The 22,821-nt window shown below is 43.4% G+C and overlaps 1 protein-coding gene across 4 annotated transcripts in view; it reads left to right on the top strand.

The window, feature by feature from the left end:
- Nucleotides 1-19,586: 19,586 nt before the first annotated feature.
- The window catches only part of BACH2 (BTB domain and CNC homolog 2), a 180,521-nt gene continuing 177,286 nt past the window's right edge, over nt 19,587-22,821 (top strand). For all 4 annotated transcript variants that reach the window (XM_015858930.2, XM_015858928.2, XM_015858931.2 and 1 more), the window contains exon 1: nt 19,587-20,059. The gene's annotated coding sequence lies outside the window, so the exon portion shown is untranslated. The remainder of the gene's footprint in view (nt 20,060-22,821) is intronic.

Here is a 22,821-nt window from a genome sequence, read left to right on the forward strand (position 1 = left end):
TTGGTTTGTGGAACGTGTCCTGTGCTGATCAAGAGAATCCACTTTAGTTATCCCCTCATTTGCAGCTTCCTATTTTTGTTCACCTTGTTTCTTCTTGGCCTTTGGAGAGCCATGTGCCATGATAATGCTCAGGAGCCGTGCCAACATGCCCAGAATCCCAGCTTAGTCGTGGAGAAAATCTCCTCTTGATTGGCAGGAGAGAGCCCCAAAGCACCCATGCTGTTATTCCCCAGAGGACATGGGAACCAGCTCAGTGAAAGCCTCTTTGGAAACCTGGTCAGCAGGCCATTCAGCAAGATGCAAAACAGCACAGATATTTCTGCACAGGGCTAATAGCGAGACACTGGACAACGGAAATTCACAGTTGTCTGTTTTTATGCCTACTGCACTGCCTTTACTCTTTCTATGATCACCAGAACACGCACAGGAGCAATATGCTTCTTATTATATATGTCCATCCTTCTCTATGTAAATATGTGAGCGTCTGTTTAACCAACATGCAGTAACGTACTGTAACACTAACACATCAGACTTAGCAAGCAACACACAGCAGAAACAGTGAGCCCCATTCCTTATTTCTTCCTGCTCATTGAACAGCTGTGCTGTTATGTGCGTCGTGTTTCTCCTGAAGAATATCTCAAAGCAGCTTCATAAAACAGCAGTATTTGCATTGCAGAGACAAACCTTTGTTCTACCCAGCACAAAGTACCGCTCAGTACCTGTGTGCAAATGCAGAGAGGAGGTGATTTGGAAAGTATTTTGTGAGAGTTTAGAAACAGGATTGAGATTTTATTATTATTATTATTGGAAATTGGAACATTTTCTATCACATTAACTGACTTTACAGCAATTTGTTTTGCTGCTATCATAAAGGGAGGTAATGAACCGTGAAGTTTCTTCAGGAAATTGTCAGCATCTGCCTACAAATAATTTTCAACCAAATGTGAGCCATGAAGGAAGAACATAATGATTCAAAGGAAACTGCTTGTCCTGATCCTAAAGGAGAAGTGTCGCTGGTGTTTGATATTCAGGAGAAGGGCCTGTTTTAAAGACATGTCACTAATGTGCGACAATAGAAAATTTAGATGCATGTTAGTCATCTCACGGATAAGATTAACCTCTTTGAAAGCATATGTTTCCACAGATGGATAATCGTAGCGAAAGGATAATCAATAAAACGAGGAGAAATTCAACAACCTGCTTGTTATTCTCTTAGGGATTTCGCTTTTTAAAACAATTATCTCTCTGCTCTCTGTGACACCTACTTTGTTTCTCACAGTAGGTGCCTAACACTAAATCAAAACCAAAACCCATATCTAATCAAAGATAATAGAAAATGTAAAAGATTTCCTTATCGGCTCCACACACATACAGCATCACACAGTAGTTATCTAGGATTAGGAAGCTTTCTGCATGTGATTCACTGATAGCATTTACATTATATCTCTGTAGCACTGGTGACAAACATTGTACCAAAGAATAAAGCAATGTTATCAGGTTAGGATATGCTATAAATGTTCGGGAAAAGGATTCTCCTTGCTACTGCCTTGTGTGGTTGCTTATACACATGCCAGGGGAATGTAAAGTGCAACCAGCTAAATGTGAAGCATTCTATTCTGACTATTTGTGGATGCAATTTACTGTGCAAGGTACCTGGCAGTGAAAAGTCAGGCTCATACATGTTTTAATCTTTAAAACTTTCCTACTGATAGGAAAGCCGTGCATTTTCTCTATTCAGGCTTTCATTTTCTGTGCTTAGGACATCTATCATTTCCTCGCCCGGCTCTTTTCTTTCTTGATGTAATAAGAAAAAAGGCTTTCTCATCTTTTTTTTTTTCCCTTTCTTTCTTTTTTTTTTTTTTTAACTGACACATTATCATTAAAAATGTCTCAGACCTCATTACAACTCCACACAAAACACTGGTCACTGATGTTTCTCTGATGAACAGAAAGCCAGCATTTGTCTATGTACCGGGTTTGCTGGCCAGAGAAATGACTTGCTAAACTCATCACAGGCAGTGAATTAGAATTCATTGATTTACTCATTTTCCTCCATGCTCATCACTTTAACAGCTGAGCATTTCATAACTTTTGGATGGATTTATCTCTGAAGCAGATCAGTGAGGTAAAGAAATTTTATTTACTTCCATTTTACTGGTGAAGTACTGAGGCAATGAGAGATTAAGTGACTTGTCACAGGTTGCAAAGGAATCCAATAATGCATCGAGGAATAAAGGCCAGATCTCTTTAGTATCAGACAAGTGCCTTAGCCACAAGAACATCTTTCTTCTCCTTCTCCCTTAATAACCTCTAACTCATTTCTTCCAAGGATTCTGTGCCTTGCCACAGACTCTCTCTCTGCTCACAGCTTGCTTGCTTCTACCATAATCCCATCAAACTCTCCATCCTTATGGTGCCTTCAAAGACATTTTATATTTCTTTCTGTTACCAATGCAAACAAATGATCGCAGTATACTCAAAGTAACATTGCAGTAAACCCCACATGAAACGCGGAAAAACAAAACAAAACAAAACAAGGTGATGATATGCAGTAGTAAGAACACAATAAGTTGCTAAGAATACTCCTAGTTTGCTGCATCTCTACTGCATGTGATAAAAGCTGTGTTAAGTTATTTATCAGGATTTTGATCAAGGTTTTATTTTACTTGATATTCAACTGTGAGAAAGTCATGCAGAAATTATTCCTTGAGTACATATCTGCAGCATAAAAATAGCAGAAATACTTGGTTTCAGTTACACCTTCTGGCAGTATTTCCTTGGCTGAGAAGAAGAGAATGAGAACTTGTGATGCCTGAACATGGGAAGAGAAACATAGTATTTTGGATACATCTTTGTGAACACCTATCCCGTTTTCTAGTCTCTCTACAGAAACTAATAAAGCATAGCAACCAATGGGGCAAATGGATGGTGTCCCCCAGACTGTCTGGGATCAGCAACAGTCTCAGTAGCAGTCACATAGCTCCCAGTGAAGTTGATAGGATGCGGTCTCCCATGGGCACTTCCCTGGCACGTGGCTGGTACAAATCAATTTGGCCTCAGAAGTGACTTAGACTGTATTTGTGCTTTTATCTGTGAGTACACAATGCAAAAAGCCATGAAGAATTTCGCCAAGAAATTTGATCTTATCTAATCAAAGACAGAAGTTCTCCCTGTGCAATTAAGCTTAGACATTTTCAGCCCCACAGCATCGTCACAGGTCAGGAATTTCACTGCATTTTAAATCAACTGAAGGTAAGTTTGTTTGTCAGTGTTCTAGCCTATGCTTGTAACTATATCAGCCCCTCACTGCAAGAAAGACATTGAGGCTCTGGAACGTGTTCAAAGGAGGCCATCAAAGCTGGTGAGGGGTCTGGAGCACAGGCCATATGAGGAGAGGCTGAAGGAGCTGGGAATGTTCAGCCTGGAAAAGAGGAGGCTCAGGGGAGACCTTATAACTTCCTGAAGGGAGGTTGTAGTGAGCAGGGGGTTGGCCTCTTCTCTTGTGTCATTAGTGATAGGACCAGAGGAAATGATTTCAAGCTGCGGCAGGGGAAATTCAGGCTGGACATTAGGAAACATTACTTCTCAGAAAGGGTGGTGAGGCACTGCAATGGACTGCCCAGGGAGGTGGTGGAGTCACTGACCTTGGGAATGTTTAAGGAGTGATTGGATATTGTGTTGAGGGACATGGTTTGGTGGGAGCTATTGGTAATAGGTGAACAGTTGGACTGGATGATCTTTTAGGTCTTTTCCAACCTTGGTGATTCTATGATTCTTTGATCAGCAGAGAATACATCAGTGTCTGCTCTTGAAAAAGTACTCGTAATTCCATTAGGGCAAGGAGTACAGTATGAAAACCTCCAGGATTTATAGAATATGCCTTCTCTGTTGACCAATTTCATCCAGACCTGACATCCATCAGGAATCATCACAGGGAATGGGAAAGAAAGAAATCTGCTGGAACTTTGTAGACTTCAGCTTTCTGCAGCTGGCAGAAAGATTGTCAAGGGCCTCCAAATGCCAGCAAATCCCAGAGCAAACACATTTTCTCCAGCTTTTTTCAGGGTATGGCATGACAGAAAACTGGTCCAGGACCAACAGTAGCAGCCACAGCAAGAATGAGTATCCTTGCAGCTCTGCAGACACAACCACAGCACTGGAGGAGGCTCATGCAGTACTCAGATGGAGTGGCCTAGCTAACATGTCACCTCTCTTGGATGCTCTGTCAAAACCTATCAGAGAAAACCCAGTGTTTGACTTTGGAGAATGCATTTCCAGAGAATATGAATTTTCCCATTTCTGGAGAACATGAATTTTCCCAGTTGTTATTCTGACTTAGGAAAGACAACCATGTCATCTGACTATTCTGGTAATATTTCTCACAGACTGTTTTCAGAAAGTGCTTTAGTATTTTAGAAGAAAAGGCTAGAAACCAAAACAACAACAACAAAAAAATCATATAATTAGAAACTCTAGTATTGGAAGTAATTGCTCTTCTTCATTACACTATAAAACAGAGATACTTGCCTTTACATGAATTTCCAGTTACCTCTGCTTTTCTCTCTTTGGCATGCTGTCCTCATAACATTTTTATAGGATGTGACAAAGAAACTATTCCAATAAAGCTTTTCTTTCTTCATGTACTGAGGAACTATAACTTTTCATTTAGCCTTTTAAGATATGACACATCTTTTGACACTTTCTGACTCCCAGTACAAGGCAAAGGCAACTTCTGAGCTTGTTGTTTTGGTTTTCCTTCTCTTTTTGATCTGTTTAGCTGAGCCGTTGTCAGCTAAGAAAGAATTTTTAACTCCTAAGTTTCTGGATGCTGAAAGAACTACTTCTGTGTATCGTGAGATCTTGAAGCATTCTCTTGCTTTTCTGGTTTTCACTAGTTTGTTTATTGTTGGTAAGCGAAAAGATTATTTTGCTTTGACTTCCAGGTTTAAAGTGTTTCAAGCGTGTATTTTTTCACACTGTGAGGGCTTGGATAATACTAGCAAGTAATAATATCCTTGTAAATGAGGTTATCCTGCAGTATATGTCAAATTAGTTAGAAAAGAGGCAATTTCCATTACAGAGAAAATTTACTTAGATGCTTCTCCACAAATACGGTGCAAAAATTTGCATCTGAACTTGAATTTTGTTCATGGTGGATGTGCACTGAGATACTGGACTTTGTCTATGAGAAGCTGAAGTGCAGATATAGTTCCTCAGCTCTCAGTTAGCGATTGCTAACACCAAGTAGTGCAATAACCCTCTGCTGCTGTAACTGCTTCCCAGGGGAAACTGACTAGCTCAAAGCTACCCACCAGTCAGATGGATGAGCCACACATCCCAGGCTTCAATCTGCCTGCTCTAGTACATCACCCTTGAGGGGGAACAAGGAACAGATCAATATGTCTTACTTAGCAGGTTGTGCCACCTTAGCAGCTGCAGCCCACAGAAGGCAGATAGTCTTGAAACTCAGTGCAGGAGTTTCCCACCTGCTCAGTGAGAGGAAGGTTTCTCTAGAGACCATCATTAGGTTAGTTTTATTCAGTGCCTTTGCAAGAGTTTGCTTTCTGCAGAGTTGTCAGTGCTGGGAATAGGATGGAGAGATAAACCCACAAGGTTTCCATCCAGCATGATGATCTAGTCAGGGGAATCCCTGATGCAAAGTCTCAGGGATGTCTCACAACACTTTACCTCTCTAGAAAGATTTTCTTGGAAACAAAGATAGAAAGGGAGTCACTTTGACTTGGACAACCCAGTTTCTGCAGTCGTTGCAGAGGGCAATTCAGGCAAACAGAGAAGAGATGGCTGCAGCAGAATTCTCTTCCACTACACAGGACCATATCCTTTTTACCTTTCAGTCTTTCTTAGACATGTTTATAATGCCCTGCTTATCAAAGTTTTACAGTGATAAGCTCCCTTTAGTAACTTTCCTACTTATTACTTCTTATGACCCATGTTATGGGTATTTATCAATAATATAATCTCTTCTGCCTGGAAGATATAATTAACTATAAAGATAAATTTGAATTTATTCCTCATTCCCTCCCTTGGTACTTAGTTATTCTCCTACCTACTTTAGAGCAAAACCCACAAACAAACTTCATTAATTTATTTTCTTTTTTTCCTTTTGCTACTGTTTACATTGGCCATTTTGGTTCTTGAATACTGAAACACTGAAATTTAATTGTCATTCTTTTTTTATATGAATTTATTCCTATAAAGACTAATAAGGAGTATATTAATTTGCATACTCAGCTAGGAAAATAAAGTATCAAATATCCTCACATGTATATACAATAACACAAAGAACGCTTTCTGCAATTAAACCTGATTTTGATAGGTTCATTTTTCCTTCAGGTTAATTTCAAGATGTTTTGCCCAGTCACGCCCATATTCATTTACAGAATTTAGCTCTAAGCCAACTCAGATATAATTATTATTATTTCCTCCTACTTCCCTGTAAACTACTGTAGGCATAGTTTGCTTTGAAATGAGGTGGCTAATATTTTCTCATGAAGTACATAATATAGCCCAGTACTTGCTGCACTTCTTTTTTCTCTATTTTACGCAGCACATGTGGTTCTTATGATGAGAGAAAGGAAGAGATTACTTTTCTCTTCTTTTTAATTAATCCATTTTGTACCAAAGCAATAGTAAGAAGGCAAAGATAGCCTCATCCAAAGGTTTTTCTCTCATGACATTCTCAGTGGCAAGTTTCATTTTGAAAATCGCTTGGAATTAGAGCCTGAGTTAGTGAGCCATATTGAACCTTTATGGGTTTGGCTAAATTCTATTTCACAACACACATATAAATCAAGTTTGTGGGCTCGTCTTGACTCTCATTTGTACAAATCACAAATTGTATAATGGTATGCTATGAGCCACTGAAGCAGGCAGCTGAGGAAGGCATCTGCTTCAGCTCCAGTCCTTGGTCAGCCGGCTCAATATTCCTGCAGGCTCTTGCTCCTTCCTCACCTCCCAGCACATATCATCCTCAGAATTCCCCACTCCCCTTCTTAAAACAAAAACATTTTAATAGATGATCTTGACACAGATCACAGAAGAAATCATCTGCAATAGTTAAAACTGGACATACTATCCGACAGCCGTAAGTTGTTCTCCTGACTAATCTCTTCATTAATAATAATGTTATATAAAAAAATATATGCCTTCCTGAATAGGAAGGTGTATTATTACACCGGACCAAGACAAGGGGAAAATGTATGAAATTCCAGAGACTTAAAGGCTCTTTCAAAGCAGGAATTTCTGAACTAAAGAAGAGTGTGTTGCTGTGAACTTCAGAGACGTCGCCTCCAGGACAACACCAGAGGGGCTTTCACACAGACATGTTAGAAATTCTGCCCAAACCAGCTCAGCACAAAACACAAGTAAACTGTAAATAGATAGATAGTAATTCAGAGGGAGGAGAGAGAACGAATAGCCAGAGATATCAAGATAAACAATCCATAATTATTTGAATAGACTAAACATAAATATGCGGGTCTCTGTTGGCCCTCCAGGTCACTAAGGAATTAAGGAGGCAATTAACAAGGATTAAGACATTTTCAAGAAGCTGAATTTATTATTTGCATTTGTTTTTGCTGTAGTGGGGGATTTGGAGGTTTATGGAAATTATGAGTGTGATATTACAAAGATAAATATTTCTGAAGATGAGGTACTGGATCAAGTTGAGAAAACCAAGTTCGTGAAGTTAAAAGGAAACCGGGAGCATTCAGGAGGAACTGAACTTCAGAACATAGCTGCTGGCAGGAGCATGCAACTCTACTATAAGAAAACAAGGGTGTTTCCCAAGGCTAGAGAACTTCCCTGTTCCAAAACAGCAGTCAGATGTGAACACAGGTAATGTGGACCCCAGGGCTGAGTCTGCACAATGTTTGCAATCAAGGACAAGGTTAATCTTGGTGAGCATAATCAAGCCAGCACAGTTCTACAGTTGCACTGCAGTTCTCTCCCCTCAAACCTGCAAAGTCTCAGCAAATTAAGGAGGCTCCTCTTAGCAGAACAAAGAATGATGTTACAAATTGTGCATTAGTATCCTGTGTTATGAATGGATTAAGCAATAGGAAACAAGCAGCTTCAGTGCAGGACTACATGATAATAGTGAATGTTAAACTCCTGGTGAATTAAAGGCTAACCACTGAACCTTCTCATTGCTATTATATGTATTTCCTCATAGTGAAGTTTTGTGAAAAGGCTGTTTGAACAAAAAAAGGGGAATGTTTGTTTTCAGGGAAGCTGGGTTCTCCTTGACCACGCTGATCCCAGGATAATCCCAGCAGGTTGAACAGCTATGCCAGTCTTACTACCATGCATAGAATTTCACACCTTGCTGACTGTGATTTCTCTGCTGCTGTGTCATTCTGCCTCAGGTCTTGTCTCTTTAGAACAGAGCGGGTGACACACAGCACGCTCAGGTCCAGGGCTGTTCTTCAGGTGATCTTTCACAGTGATTTAGAGAGGAGTGACAATGCACTGATGAAGTTTTATGCACGTTGCTAAGGTTGAACAGCAGCATCGATTATGGAAGACAGCAAGTGATTTTAGTAGATCACACACATACAGTCCAGGCATGTAAAATGCAGTGTTTCTTCATATGAAATGGCATAGATGTTTCAGGGAAGTTCAGTATAACTTACTGAAGACATCTCTCTCACTCTCCCAGTGGACGACACTTAAGCAAATTGTTCACACCAGATCATTAGATGGACACACCACATTCCATTTCAGACCTTTGTCTGAAATGACAAGTAACTGACTAGTAAAAATGAAACACAAGCTTTCTGAGGTGTTGTGGGTTTCTGGAGAATGCATATTCTGAATTACAGTCTGATTATAAACCCTCTGTATTGAATTACTCGTAAGAGTGATTTTAGATGGGGTTTGAGCTGCTTTGAAAGTGGTTGGTACTGAAGCACAGCTCCTCTTGACAACCCAGTTGCCTATGCTGGACTGGTTGCTCAAAGGTAGGGTCCCCTCCACAGATCATGCTACTGATGCTACATGGGGTACGTGTCACACAACAGGCTCAGAGAGGAAACCGCTGTTACCCAGGAACCTTGGAAATGACCATGGGCTGACCTTAGGGCAAAGATTTCAGAATATTACCAGAGGAAGAGGAAGGGGATCATAGCTGCAGGGCATGGCACCCATTGCTCCCTTTGGCTTTGCTGGCATTTTAGTGCCATGCAATGGTGACAGTGGTCCCAACAGTACAGGCTTCACTCTGCTCATGCCACAAGTGTCAGCGGGAAACGTTGGTCATCTAGAAGTAGATCTAGTGATCTCCATTCTATTTGTGCCCAAAGTAGATTACTTTCACACTGAGGCTGTGAAGTACCAAGCTGAGGAGTGGTTTCTTGCTGGACTCTTGAGGCTGTGGGTCCCTGCAGGTCCTGACTGCTCTGCCCCATCCCCAGCATTTTATTCCTACTCCTTCCTTAGCACCAGCTCTAGTCTCTTCTGATCTGCCAGTCAGCTGGTTCAGGATGTGAAGCTGGCAGAAACTAATCCCACAAAGAAATGTGCAGCCAGTTTACCTCCCGAACCAGCTTACTGCAAGGTCAAACAAACACCAGTGCCTACCCAAGGAGGAAGCATAATACGGAAGAGAGATGGAAAAACACAGAGATGAGGAAGGGATTGCAGCAAGTCCAATGAGGGCTGTTTTGATCCGCCTTGGAAGCACAGCCTTAGGCACTGACCACCAAAACTGAGGTTGGTCTGTGCATGCATATAAAAATCAGCATCAAATCACAAAGGAGAAGCCTTGAGGTAAAACCTCTCAGTCCTACAGAATTTGGGCACCTCTTTGTTTAGGCACCTTGTTATTTAGGAGTCCAGGGTTACATCTTTAGGCTTCAGCATTTATGGTCCATAGGGAGCATTTAAGCATTTTATTTTATTTTATATTTTATTATATTTTATTTTATTTTATTTTATTTTATTTTATTTTATTTTATTTTATTATCTGATTTTAATAGAATAATAGAATTATAGAACCACAGAAGTTCTGGACTTGGTAGAGGCCCACAGGGATTACCAAATCCAACTCTTCGCTCAATAGATCACCACTCAGAACTCAAACCCTACACCTGAGTGTGCTGTCCAAACACTGCTTGAACTCCGACAGCTTTGTGCCATTCCCTTTGCCTTGGGCAGCCTGCTCCATGTAAAACCTCTCTCTGATGTAAAACCTTTCCCTAACACCCAACTTGACCCTCCTGCAATGCAGCTTCATGCCATTCCCTTAGGTCCTGTTACTGTCACCAGAGACACCAGACAGATCAGCACTGCCACTCCACTCCCCTTCTGAGAAGCTGTAGTCTGCCATGAGCCCTCCCCTCAGCCTCCTCTGCTCTGAGCTGAACAAACACAGGGACCTCAGATGCAGCTCTAGACACCTCACTATCTGTGTAGACCTCCTTTGGGTGCTCTCTGATAGTTTTATGCCCTTCTCATATTGTGGTGCCCCAAATTGCACAAATGGCTCCAGGTGAGGCTGCATCAGTGCAGAGTAGAGCAGAATAATCCCTTCCCAGAAATGTCTTCAAAGAGCAGCTCAAGAGGAGCCACTGAGGAACTGCTGGAGGAGCAGAAAGGGGGGCTTTCTGCTACCTTCCATCAGCTTCTCCTCTGCCTCACTCCTCTGCCTATCCTTCCCCTCTCTCACAGCAGACAGCTCCACTCCAGGCAAGCTGCTCCGACTCTCAGGGGAGACCTGCCCAAACTTCTAGAAGGACAGAAAGCGGGAGCCACTTCCCCATGTGGATGAAGGAAACCCACAGACTGGCAGGTAGGAGTGCAGAATTAACTTGTTCACATACAGAGGTCTCAAAGGGAAGGGAGTAGTAGTCTGGATATTTTACATCAGGGCAATTACGGCTGATCCTCAGGGTCGTGGGTGTTTGGCCAAAGCTGGAAAACCTACCCTAAACCAGTAAAGCAAAGGGCTTCCATGCAGCGTACGCTCAGCCTGAAGAACTTCCTGGTAACTCAGGTTATGGAGGCAGATTGTTGATTAGGATCCAACAGAGGATTATAAACTCTTTTAAGCATAAATTGTATTTGCAACTGTGTGAGTTAAGCAAACGGATACAAGGGAAATCAAACCTCACGCTTCAGGGCATAAACTGCTCTCTTGTGAGTCAGGATCAACCTTTTTTCCTCTACGCATAGCATCTCATAATTAGCTAGATGCTTGCTGTGGTTTTGATTTGCTCTGAAGCACCAGTTACTGGATGCGGCCAGGGGCGGGATGCTGGACTAGATAGAGCCATGATGCGTTTCTGTAGGGCAACCCTTTTGTTCCATATTGGCAAAGCCTTGTGGGAAAGCTATAGTGATTCATGTTCTCCGCAGCTCCTGGTCTTGCTGAATATTTGCTTCTCATTTCCATAAGCACCGAAGTCACTCTGAACTGTTACAGAAATAAAAAGTTGCATGAAGTGTTACTTATCTACATGGTGCAGACAGCATTTATTTACTAAATGTAAAGATGCTTTCAGCGTCAGCATAGGTCATTTTTGCTATGAAGAAACTAATTATTTTCCAATATTCCACTCCAGCCGCAGAGAAATCACATAACTTCCAGATGATTTTGTACTTTGAAAAATACATGTTTCTGTTTGCACGTTTGGGAACATATATATGTGAATGTATATACATAAATATAAGTCGGTCCAATAAAAGGTTTTGAATTACTAGCATTTCCTTACAAATTAAAGGCAGGCAAGGACCAGTAATGCAGGTGACAGAGCGTGCACTAACAAAGTCTGCCTCTCCACGCTGCCTCTTTGATGTACCTCATCTTTGCCCTGGAGGAATTTCATTATCCTATGGTGAGCCAGTAATGAAATCTGTACTCGGAATCAAGCCTTCACAGAAAACGATATCTCAACTCTTTGTTCTGCACAGACTAGCTGTGTGTGGTAGGAATATGTTTCTATTTGTGTGTGATCCGAGTGTACTTTGAATGCTGATCTCGAGATAAAAAGGATAGAGATCTAATTTGACAAAATATTAAATTCCTCTATCTTGCTTTATCTAACAAAATTCTGATGCTTATTATTGTGATGAACGTTTTGGGCGATACTTGTAGTGTTAAGAGCGCGTGAGAAAAAAAATCTCTCCACGGAGAGCTGAATGGAGTGTCGGAGACCCTGATTTATAAAGAGTGCAGAGGGCCCTTAAGTCCTATTTTTAGAATAATGCTGAAACAAATTTACACACAGAGGAAAAACTGTACTCCACAGTCACTTAGGAGCAAAGTAGCATTTTGCTGCATAATAATGAGGAATTAATTGTTCTTTGTCATCACTTTTTATGCAAATTGCTGTAGCACATTTGCCCAGTGTGCATTTTACCTTTTAACAAAGAAAGCAGCAACAACAAACTAGACCAAATTTCATAAGCTAAAGACAAAAGTAGGCTGTGCCATACATAAATTGTAGAAAGTGAGTCTGTTCCTTTGAGGAACTATATCAATTCCCATGGAAGTCCACTAAAAAAGAAAGGTTTCTTGTCCTATACATCTAGTTAAATTAAATTGGGTTCAATTATCAGATGATTGAAACTTCTCATGGAACTTGTCATTATATGCAGCCCTTCCTTTTTTTCTTTTCACTAATCACCAAATGTCACCAAGCTTATGCTCCCTTACTGATTGCTTTCAAGCTTTTGCTGAAACCATTATATGAATTTCAAGCAATGCAGGTTGACAGTTGTTTATTTTGGGAGGGATTCTTATTTAAAAGTAATAAATATATATAACCAACCTCTGGTATATTTTCCCAACTTTTAAATTTACACTAAGCTAACAGTTATTCAAAGAACATGAGAATATCAATAGCTGTGGACTAAATAATATTTCCTTTCAGTGTAAGAGCAAGAAATATATAATAAATCATCTTTGTTCTCCATAAGCCTTTAATATTTTAGTCATTCTGCAGCTGACACTGAAAATTTGATGCAAAAATTGCCTCGATGGCAGGCTGGGTCAAAATACAGACATCCTAATGGATTGCAATGTGTTAAAGCATTTTCTCCAGAAACATCTCAACATGTTTTCTTTTTCTTTCTCTCTTTGAGAAATATAGGAAGGGTATCACTGTGCAAAGAGTTTCTGTCTTGCCTGTGCAATGAATTCAGTGAACTGGCGGGTCTTTTCAATCTCCAGTTTCTACACACTTCAAACATAATGGAGAGTTCCAGCAGAGCCCCTTTTCTATTCATAGGCTATTCACAGCAGACCTTTGGAGTTCACAACTTCAAGTTAACACAGCAAAGAGCAGTTTTAAATCACTCTCTTAATCAGGGGTCACAATTATTTTCTGCAGCTACAAAAAAACCACAGGCACACTGCAAGCCAATGCGCTCTGCATTCACCTCCAAAACAGAACAATAGCAGACTTGACCTCTCCCTTAAATGCAAACACTTCAGCAATGCTACCTATTAATCAGAAAATACGTGAATACAGATGGTAAATATTTCTTAATATAAAAGTTATCTCCATCCTTCCAGAAATAAATGTTCTGTTCCATTCCTATGCTCAAACTGCAAGAAATTCCTACAGCCTTTTTGGAAAAAGGCAAAAGCAATTTGTGTGATAAGTAAACAAATCAAACTGTGTTCACTAATGTAGTGAAAACAACAGTAATGAATCTCAAATACTTCGGCACCTGGTAAAAGACCACCAGAAGCAATGTAGGCTGCTGTGTCCCTATGGCTGCTGTATCTGCTGACTGCTCGGTCTATGCGTGCTGCTTGTCCTTCTCCAGCAGATTTCAGACAGAAAACATTTTCAACCTGCAAAAGACTTCTTGTGTTCCATCCATGTTTCATGCATGAAGTACCTTTAATTATAAAACCACATAGGACTGTCAAACCAGGCTTTGAACTCTGGACAACCTGACCTGGTGGAAGGTGCCTGTGCCCCAACAGGGGTTTGCAACCAGGTGATCTTTATTGTCCCTTTGAACCCAAGCCATTCTGTGATACTGAGAACCTTATATTTTATGTCCCTGCATGAGTACATGTGTCACTTTCCCTGGCTCTCTCTGAAAGCGCTGCAGTGTCCTCAACAACAACAGCAGCATGTCCTACAATGTGGTTGTGCAGCCCAGCCCAAGAGGAATTTACTTACACGAAGCCTGTTACAGTTACCCAGTGAAAGCAGAATTACATGTGTTAACGATTCAGAGTCATTGCCAATCCAGTATTTTTGTTTGTGAGTAATAATTACCTCAAGGCTTTTACTCTAATTAATGAATTCAGGTCTAGTCAGCCACTGGTGCGTGTGCATAAACTCTCATTGATGTTAAAGACTGCACAGAGTAAAAGGCTCCTTAAAAATAGTAATCTCTCAGCAGGGAATAGGTTTAATGTTTTTTGGGTTTTTTTTATTTCCCATTTTCCATTCCTTCCCAAAATCATAACTTTGAATTAAATCCTCACAGAATACTGGTGTGCCCTCATATATCAGCACTGGGACTGAGATTGCTCAGAAATATCTCTGTGCTTTTGAATGAGGTCTGGAACCAGAATGAGTTTTCTGCCTGGTATTTAGTGTCTGGAGCACAAATGCCACCCCATCACACCTAGATCAATCTCTGCATGCTCTCTTTGTTTTCCAGGCCTAGAGGATTTCTTTCTCTGAGTGATGCTCAGCAGAGAGCACTTTTTTCCCAGTTCTCCTGTGCATCCTTTCATTTGCAGCATGATGGACTTGCCAAGGTCTGTGTTCTTAAGGTCTGCTGCAGGTGTCTTCACATCATTTTCCAGATTAGAAAGAGGAGATGTTCTTGGATAAACAAACAAACAAACATTTAGGGTAAGTTTAGCTAAAACAAGGTTGGGATTTGCCTACATTTGCTCTCAGATAACTTCTGGAACGACTCTTAGGTTTAAACAACTGTGATTTAAGTATGTCATTATGAATGTCCCTGTTCTTGGAAGGAGGTTCAGGGATCATCTAAACTTGCAGAATTGGGGGATTTGAAAGATTTCATGTGTTCAAAGGTGGGCAACAAAGCTGGTGAGGGGTCTGGAGCACAGGCCATATGAGGAAAGTCTGAAGGAGCTGGGAATGTTCAGCCTGGAAAAGAGGAGGCTCAGGGGAGACTCTGTAACTTCCTGAAGGGAGGTTATAGTGAGCTGGGGGTTGGCCACTTCTCTCGTGTCATTAGTGATGGCATCAGAGGGAATGGTTTCAAGCTGCGGCAGGGGAGACTCAGGCTGGACATTAGGAAATATTACAGTTCAGAAAGGGTGGTCAGGCACTGGAATGGACTGCCCAGGAAAGTGGTGGAGTCACCAACCCTGGGAGTGTTCAAGGAACGACTGGATGTTGTGTTGAGGGACATGGTTTAGTGGGAGCTATTGGTAACATGTGAACAGTTGGACTGGATGATCTTTTAGGTCTTTTCCAACCTTGGTGATTCTATGATTCTATGATTTGACTTCCAGAAGCTAATGTACAGTGCAGTTTTATACTGTATTTAAAAATGCAATTCTAAATATAAATTCTGAAATGGTTAAGATTTAAGCTCACCAGCTGACTCCACCTTAACCTCACCAGCTGACTCCAGGACTCACTGCGGGCCATACTTGGAGCACTTAGCTCCAAGACAGCAGAAGGCTGTCAGAACTGTGTCACTCTGGGGCTGACAAATTCTAATCTCCTGTATAATCACTGAAAATAATTTTTAGGCCGTTCATCCAATTTGTCTAACAAAGATAGGTGTTGCAGTCACTCTTCTCTAATTGCTCTATGTCAAATCAAAGTCTAGCAACCCTAGGAAGCAAGCAATCTGAACTGTTCACTGCTTTTACTGGGTCTTAACAATTGTCTTACTAACAACACAAAGGGCTTTGGGCACTCCATGTAAAGCAGAATGATTCTTGACCCTCAGTTTCTTGAAGGCACCAGCTCCTTGAGAACCCCTTCATGTGACGATCTCCACACTGTTTTTTAAAGGTCAGCACCTGCCTTTTTTTCTGCCTTGCCTTCTGACACAATAATTTTAGCCTGGGCAACAACGCTTTGTTAATACTTCAATATATTTCAAACACGATATCTCGCTGTCTCCTTAAAATATCACACCGGAGATCAGATGCTCTGTGCATGGCAAATGTTCCTTTGTGAAGCTTTTCATGTTACGTCAAGCCATGCTGTGGAGATATTACATTGTGAATCTTTGATATCGTGCACCACGACAGTGTCTCCTTCTTAGCTGTCACAGTCACTGACTCAGTGCTGTTCATACTGCCAGTGCTCCTGGAAACGCAATATACCTGGGGTGTGTTAGAATCTGGTTGCAAAAAGATACGCGGTGCCTGTAGCATAATCAGTAATCAACCCTGTATTTCTTAATCACTGCAAAGAGAATGATGCAATTTCATGAATTCTACCTGCATAACCCAGGAGAATATGTATGTGCATAATTATCAATAATGACTCAGAACTGTGAGTAGGACCAGGGCTTATCCAGGAAAGCCCATCTTTTCCCCCTAGAGCTGCAGGGTAAAACGTACAGTGGAAGGAAATGACCATTTTCTCAATTAGATTAACCTGTCTTATTTTCCTTTTTTGCTATTTCATTACCACTATAAAGATGGAGTTGCATAAGATTTTGAATCCACTAACAACATGTTGTCTGCTCAGAGAGTCTTCAGGTCACTCTGGTTGGAGCTGAGACTGCAACAGAAACTGTCCTGTGCAGTATTTTCATCTCCTCCTGCAGCACCTTAAATTAGGAATTACTCATTATCAGGAAAAAGCAATTTGTTTCATAAATACGTGCTTGAAATAGCTTGCAATACATAGTGCTCTCCAACAAGTGGCACTATTAAGACTATTCAACTTACAAGATTGATATGCAAATGAGATCTCAGACAGGGATGTTGGGACGTGTTTTACAATATTGTATTCGTTAAGAATCTTTTCAATATACATAGGAAATGTGACTGAAATAGATATCCATATTTCAAACATTCTGGAAAGATTTGTGTTATCCATAAAGCAAATACTGGAAAGTAGGTCAAGTGCCCCAAGCTGAGCCAGGCAGTTCTCTGTGAAGGGATGAAGTCAGCGTGCTGTGGGGAAACCGCCTAATTAAGACATTGGTAAAGATGATATGTAGTAAGGAACTACACCTATAAAGTTGAGATGAAGCTGGTTGTAAGACCTATTGAGGCAGCCTTCTTTGGAGAATGTTGTTGTGGCATTCTGGGTGAATTATTCCTAAAGCATTTGTGGGTTAAATTCTACTCTGCCTCTCTCTACATTTACTCTCACTTTGTTTTGTCACTGTTTTCTTGACGAACGGTTGATCATTTCGAGAGACCGTATGCAACACCTCTTCATAAAACTCACTTGTCTGAGGTATGTCTGGCTCCAAAAGAAAGAAAGAAAGAAAGAAAAAGATTCAGGAATAGCTACATTTACAAAAACTGAGGCGTGAGAATAGTTGATTGCAATCGAAACAGGATCAGGCTGGAAGTGCTACCGCAACAGTAGCTCTTAGGGGCTGTATTAGGAAGCCAGTGCATTAAAATATAAGGTGCCTGTCATAAAAACAGCATTTTCTAATGGTAGATTTCGTTCTGTTAGTGCAACGTTCCTCCTGTCTTTGAAAATCAACTGTCAGATTTTCACCCAGTTTACTAGTAAGAGAGCAAACAGGCTACAGTCAAATCACTTTAAGCTGACTTCACGTCAAACAGTAACGGGCATTTAAAAATGCTGGTCAGTAAGACAAATAGTAATTATTGTGCTTTTCAGAATAGTGCACCCTGGGCAGAGGTTTATGCAGGTTTTTTCATTGCTGAGTTTTCTGCTTGACCAGCTTTGACTTACCTGGAGCTGCATCTTGTGCAGCGTAGTTTGTAAACAACAGAGGATGCGCACTTTGAATGCAGTGACATAATGGGTGTGCAGAGTGCTAACTAAAGCATTACAAATGCTGCATGGCTTATTTTTATCCGAGCCCTTCTGAATATAGTATTTTTATCTCTCATGGCAGTACAAAACTATTTTTGTGTCTCTAGGAAAAACAAGGCGACACAGAGACCCAGCCTTGCTAGTGTTTAAGCACATGACACTACACCGTGGGACTTGCCATGTGTTAAACACTACATATGTCTGCAGAACCAGAACCTACGTGCACTTGTGAGCAAGGCTTTGCACCAGCATCGCTTGCAGAGGGAAACTGAAGTTTATCAGTCAGATTCTCCAGCAGGACATCAATCTGCTGCCACACGCAGCTACAAAACACAGGGGTAACATGCTGCTAAACCAGAATGCTTCTTGCTTTACACGAGCAGACAACCATTCAAAATGCAAACTAGGGGAGAGTGTTGCTTTTGAAAAGTGAGGGCATGTCTGACATCACATGCACAGAGCTGATTTTGTGTCGACATGGTCTCTTTGCACAGTTTTCTGTAATTAAGTTGACTTGGAAAAATGCAGCGGTGAGATCCGAAGTTCAGTTCAACACAAGAACTACTCCTTGCCCCGAGAAGAACATGGAAAGCACAGCGTAGTAAAGGGGGAAAACCGGGATGGATACATGTATCAACGGCTACGAAACAGTAAACAGGCACGCGTTAATTACCAAACGTGCTCGCGTTTAGCTGCGGGTCAGCATCGTTCTTTATCGGCGTTTGCTGACACTACGGCCTCGCTGCCGAGACTCAGCAGCAGGCAGCACCCCGCGTCGGGACGGCCTCACGGGCGTTTGTTTTTGTTTTTAATCTCGGGAGCACTTATCTATTCCTCTATGATGTTTGGCAGGGCTGACTCATGACTGTTGGACGCTTGCGGTTGGCAAGAGCTGGAGGATGAGGTTTCTCAAGGGGCGGAGCGCGTAAAATATCACCAGGATCAACAGCGGGGCTCCGAGACAGCCGGGGCCGGCCGGGTGGGTTCCTCGCCCTCCCTCCAAACCACTCAGCCGGCCCGAACCCCCCGACTCCATCCCCGGTGCCCGCCGGCTCCGGGAGCCGGGCACGAAGCTCTAAACAGCGGACCCCCACGGCCATGGCGGCCGCCCCAACGGCCCCTCGTGGTGGACTACGGCTCCCACAGCCCCTCGCGGCCGTCGGAGTCCGGCTGTAACACCGCATATACACATATACACACACATACACACACAGCCCGGGGGGAGCGAGCCAGCCGAGCGCATGCGCCGCCCCCCTCCTGGGCAGCAAGGGGGAGGCGGGGCGTCCTCGTCGCCGCTATTCGCGGAGCGGCCGTACGCATGTTTCCGTGCGTAGAGAGCGAGGCGGGCGAAGGAGGGCGCGCTGCGCTGTTGGCGTAGCGTTGTTGTGAATGGAGCGGGGCGGGGAGGATGATGTCAGCCTGGCGAATGTCAACAATGTAGCGATTGAGGGGCGGGGGCGGCGCCGGGCCGGGGCGCGCTTGGCGGCGGGGCGCGGGCAGCGGCAGAGCGGGGCAGCAGCGGCCGCGGAGCAGCAGCAGCACCAGCGCCGCCTCCTCCTCCTCCTCCGCCGCCGTTTCCGCCCGCGCCGTGCCGGGCCGGGCCGAGCGGCCCCGGGCTGCCCCCGCCGCCGGCCCCGGTGCCGCTCCGGCAGCGCCGCTCCCCCCTTCCCTTCTCCTCCTCCTCCTCCTCTTCTCTCCGCTGCGGCTTTCTCTCCTCCTCCGGCCCCCGCCAGCCCCCTCCTTTCCTCCTCCTCCCTTCCCCCCTTTTATTTTTTCCCCCTCACGGCTCCGGCTCAGGGAGCAGCTGCTTCAAAGCGAGCGCCATGTGATGAGCCTTCGGGTCGCGGCTTTTTTTTTTTTTTTTTTTTTTTTTTTTTTTTTTAATTAACCTCCCCCCACCCCCCCGGTATTTAACGGGGTGGGCCGCGTTGTAGGTCGGTGACCGCAAGAGAGAGAGAGAGAGAGCGGTTAACAACAATTTCCAAACACAATAACAATAACAACAGGCGGCAGCAGCAGCAGCAGCACTCCTTTCCCCGATCCCCATCGGCCGCAGCTCAGCGACAGCGGCGACCCCCAAAGTTGAGCGGAGGCGCGGCGAGGTGAGTGGGGCGGCGGCGGGCGGGAGCCTTCCTCCTCTCCTCCTCCTCCTCCTCCTTCTCCACCCCTCCTCGGCCTCGAGCAGCTGTTGCGCGGGGCTGCGGTGCGGGAGCGCTGCGAGGGGAACCACGCGTTGCGTAACGGGGGGAGCGCAAGTGGTCCTCTGGGTGTACGTATCGTCTGTCTATACGCATACATACGTGTGTATATATATATATATGCCTATATATACACGCAGTACTTACGTACCCGTATGTGTACACGCATATGTGTGTAGGCATGGGCCCTGTCCCACCGCCGTGCCCACCCCCTTGCTCCCACCCCCGCTCATTGGGGTGCACATTGGGCTCACTCCACTTCCCTCCTTCACCGCTGGCTCAGGGCTACGGGGAGATGCCGAGCACGGCCGCAACGCGTGGCGAGGTGTGAAGTGGCAGCGCTCCTCATGTGGCACGGGCTATTTGTGGGCTATTCTGGGTGTGCTGGGAGCTGGCACCAGCCTGGTGGAGCAGAGCGTGTTCCTCGCTGCTCGGGGTAATAATAATAAGCAGGAGTGGCGGGCAGCCCATTGGAATTGTGCGTTGGGATGGCGGAGTGGTTGTGAAAGTGTAGTTGGCCGTAGCTGAAGGTGTGTCGGTGTTCTCTCAATGTAAACCCATTTCTCTAAGTCACTGCATCTGTCTCTAAAGTTGTGCTTGTTGTAGTTGGGTGTTTAGAGTCTCCAGCTCATTTTGGGTTGGGGACTGTCTGAGGCTGTGCGGTGCCACTGGGGGAGGTTGGCTGTGTTCGGATACATTGACATCTCCAGGTGTGTCAATGCCAAAATGCACTGAGGTGGACAGAATGAAATGACTACACCGCATGTTGGGCTGTTGTCCATGGGGCTGTTGTATTAACTGCTTTAAAGCAGTGTTTTACAAGGCTTTGTGCCTGACAGCCAGCAAGCCATAAAGTTCCCCTTCCAACGCGTGCTTACTGTGCAATTCATGTAGACTTTCCCAATTGGAAAGACAGTGATGGCTGCAATGACATGAGTGATGTGGGCACACGGACAAATCCCCACTGGTGTGTGCCAGACCCTGCACTGGGAACAGAAAGCCGGGGCAGTTGTCTCAGTCTTCCTCACCTGGGGTGCATCTGGGACATCTGCTGGTGTTGGTGTCTCGCAGGATGTGGGTGGGACACCCTCTGCTCCTCCCTGCTGTGCTTTCTGCTGGTTGTTCTGCAGGAGGAGATGGGCAGCTCCTCTTAGCTGTCTACAAGGGAAAGTTGGAGATGCTGGCTCAGAGTGACAGTCCAAATTCCAGTAAACAGGCATGGACTTGATGCTCCTAGCATGAGAAAATCGTGGTAAACCTTAGGCATTGTGGATGGCCTCAGAGATGTGGTGGGATTAACGAGTTTAATCAAATTCCCATACCGCCAGTGATCTTATGTATTGGTCTCCGTCTGTGTGGTTAGTGACAAAGAGCTGGAAATAAAGCTCCCCGCAGACGATGTGTGGTGTGCAGTGTGTGGCAGGAGTATCTTGCCCTTTCTTCTTCTAAAACTTTTTTTGCTTGTGTTTTTGTTCTGAAGTGCGATAGCTGGGCTTTGTTTGTTTGTTTGTGATTGCCTGAGAGTTGCTTCCCCTAAGAAATATTGCCAGAAAAAGGAAAATGAACGATCCCACCTTTTCCAAAGCATTTGGAGGAGAACACAAAGAGGTGTTTTCTCATTGTGTGCTGATGATGTTCTTTGCACATGCACAGATATTTTGTTTTTAAGAGACATCTTTGAATGTGGCAAATAAGTGTCTGGAACTCCAGCTGAAAAAGGAGATGTGTAAGTAATACATGCAGAGTAATGATTTCAGTAGTAATGGCATTTTTGTGCAATAAGCTGTTGGTGCAAGTTGAGTAGCGCTTATTACGTGATTTGTAATCAGTCTTTTGCAATTTTTGTTTAGGTTGTATGAACACGGGTTATATATTCAAATCAAAGCGTGCATGCCTTTTTGCTCAAAGGAGTGCTTCCCTGAATGGTTTCTCAGTTTACAAGCTAAAGGAACGTACCTGCAGCATTTAGCTGATCCATCTGGGGTTTGAAGGCACGGGTGCTTCCTTCCATCTCTCACCTCTGGGTCTGAATTTCCATCTCTGCTGGTTCTGGGTCTGTGTTAGTGTAATTGACTGTATAGTAGTGGTTTCTGGGCTGGAGTATGTGAGAGAAAATACACAAGCCATTCAATTTATGTGCAGAGGAAAATCTCAATTTAAACTGAAATATAGGCTTTCTGTGAGCCCAGGTTACTCCTGCTGCTTCAGGGCTCCTTCTGACTACAAATGCTTGAAGAGAATGGGGAATGGGGCCTTTGTAGTGCCTGTCCTTGTCGTTCTCTGCAGATATTTGAAGAGGTGCCCACACGGTTTTGTTGTAGCAGCTGAATGGGCAGTAGATTCCCACCCACCCCCAATAATTCCCTGAGGTTTTTCAGAATAGTGTTCAATTGCTCACTCGGCTTTTTTTTTTTAAAAAAAAAAAAAAAAAAAAAAAGTCATCGTTTCTTTAAATTTAGCCAAAAGACATTAACCTTGGCAGCTGCCTGAACATTACGCATTCATCTGAAGCTCGCATTGAGAAGATGTAAAATGTATGAATGCAGCCAGCTGAGTTGCAATGTGTTCATTTTGCTTTATAGCTAGGCAGAAACATCTTTGTAGTATATTGAAAAGAGTGCTACTCACTGTGCCACGGTTGGGCTATGAATTATAATTTTAAAGCA

This window comes from Coturnix japonica, chromosome 3 (genome assembly GCF_001577835.2).
Source record: "Coturnix japonica isolate 7356 chromosome 3, Coturnix japonica 2.1, whole genome shotgun sequence".
NCBI classification, from domain to species: domain Eukaryota; kingdom Metazoa; phylum Chordata; class Aves; order Galliformes; family Phasianidae; genus Coturnix; species Coturnix japonica.